At 38.2% G+C, this 2064-nt stretch overlaps 1 pseudogene; it reads left to right on the top strand.

Annotated features, from left to right (window-relative positions):
* LOC140937982 (uncharacterized) lies at window positions 1–1589 on the top strand (annotated as a pseudogene).
* The last annotated feature ends 475 nt before the right edge of the window (window positions 1590–2064 follow it).

Genomic DNA, 2064 nt, shown 5'->3' on the forward strand with positions numbered 1-2064 from the left:
GCTACCGTCCGTTTTCCAACTTCGCTACTTTTTCACGAAAATGAGACTTGTAAGCGGAGTATGCGTCAAGCTTTTACTGAACATTTTGGAAAATCAACTTCATTTTACGTGTTAACGATGGAAATGACCAGTCCTCCGAAACCAACTCGAATAGTGAATTGTTTATTGCCGAATCCAGTTGAAGGTGAAGCTTTAGAGAGCAAAGGTGATGAAGATTTTTCCGAACAAAATGGCGAATTAAGCTTGAGTTCAAGGGAAATTCTCAGCTTGCCAGCATTAGCTGGTGAAGTTGCTGTAGCTCAAAAGCAACAAATCAACGACTTGAGCAAAAGGCAAGAAGTTCTAGATCGGCTTAAGGTAAAGTGTACGAGACTGTATAACTTTTCATGACATTACAAAAATTGAGCTGAGTTTAAGCTCTAAATTCACGATTCGGTTTTCTTTTTTTATTTTAAATACATGCATGACTGGCTCGCATCGCCGGTAGGAGAAAAACAGTCAAGGTAAGCATGCATCGCTCAACACTTTAATAAAACTCGTCCATTGTGAATTATTTAGGTGAAATTGTTTCTAAATATATTTCAGCAAGCAATAGTTCAGTTTTAAAAACTACATGGCCAATTAGCTGTTAAAAGAGCTCTCCAAGCAGTCAGTAAAATCAGAATTCTTCGTCCTCCTTTCTTTCCAAATTAGTTCAGTTAAAGATAAATGCAGTTAAAGCTGAGGTTGCTGCCGTCTCGAGAAATGTTTATTTGACGGAAGATGATGTTTCAAGAAAGAAAGAAAACTGCCAGGCACTTAAGAAAGGTTAGTTTATCGAAAGTATAAATACTGGAAGCCCCTCAGTTTAATGGACCTTGTCACGGTTTTCGACGCCATCTTGACGAGTAGGCAAACGCGTGAGAAATTACAGTGTTTGTATGAGAATCTAATGTCGAATAATTTCCGTAAAACGGCTGTTCTGAAAAAAATATCCATTGTAAACTAAAGCTACAAAGCAAAGGATTGTCCTAAAAAATTTGGGGGGTGTGCCCGGCTTAAATTTCTCCAGAGGCTTCTTTAGATTTTCCATATATTTGTCTGTAATTTTCCCGGGACTTTCTTACAGACAAATGTATAGAAAATTGTAAAAAGTGGTTCTAGGTCTTCTAGTGCATGTAACGCCCTCAAATATTTTCAGGAGAATCCTTAGGAGTGAAGCTTTAGTTTACAATAGATATTTTTTTCAGAACAGCCGTTCTACGGAAATTTTTCGACATTAGATTCTCATACAAACACTGTAATTTCTCACGCGTTTGCCTGCTCGTCAAGATGGCGTCGAAAACCGTGACAAGGTCTATTTGTGGACAGGTGTAGGTTTTCAAGAGGTTTCAGTACAGCATTCCATGCAGGAAATGTACGCCAAGCAACGTATATTAAAAAGCGGTTTAGATTTAATACAGTACATATTTTGAACAGAGCTATTTTAAAAAAAGACAGCATATATCAGTGACGCCACACTTTTAACCACTGTAAAATGTTTAGCAGTTTCGTCTTTCGACACAGGTTCTGGTCAGAGCGATTTGAAAGAAAGCTACTTTGATATCTGAGCTTGTAGTTTTCTTAGTACTCTAACAAGACCCAAGTATTTAAAAGTATCAATGTTCCCAAGGGCGGGGCATTGATTTTTCTAAAGAAAAATTGAATCATTGCTTCGGGAGGCCACAATAATTAGGTTTGGACACAAGAAATTACCCCACGTAAGAGCTAACCCAGTGGAGTGTAACATATGTTTGGCACAATTCAAGCAGAACCTGATGTGCTATAAGCCAAAGAGTTTCAGGAACCTTCCCATCCAAGAATTCCTAATCCCAGCCCCACGCTTCCGTATCACTAATTTCCGATTATTAATAGTGTTTTGCTTGTTACATTTATGTATAAAAATCAGCGCAGTATCTACATTAACCTGCGAGCGCAGGTTATATCTACATATGACCACTATTCCATCTGTCACTTTATTTTCTTTTAACCCATTCGCCCTTGGAGATTTTGCCGAAAAACGCCTTTTGAAGCTTGTCGAGTGGT

Source organism: Porites lutea, chromosome 5 (assembly GCF_958299795.1).
Source record: "Porites lutea chromosome 5, jaPorLute2.1, whole genome shotgun sequence".
NCBI lineage: Eukaryota > Metazoa > Cnidaria > Anthozoa > Scleractinia > Poritidae > Porites > Porites lutea.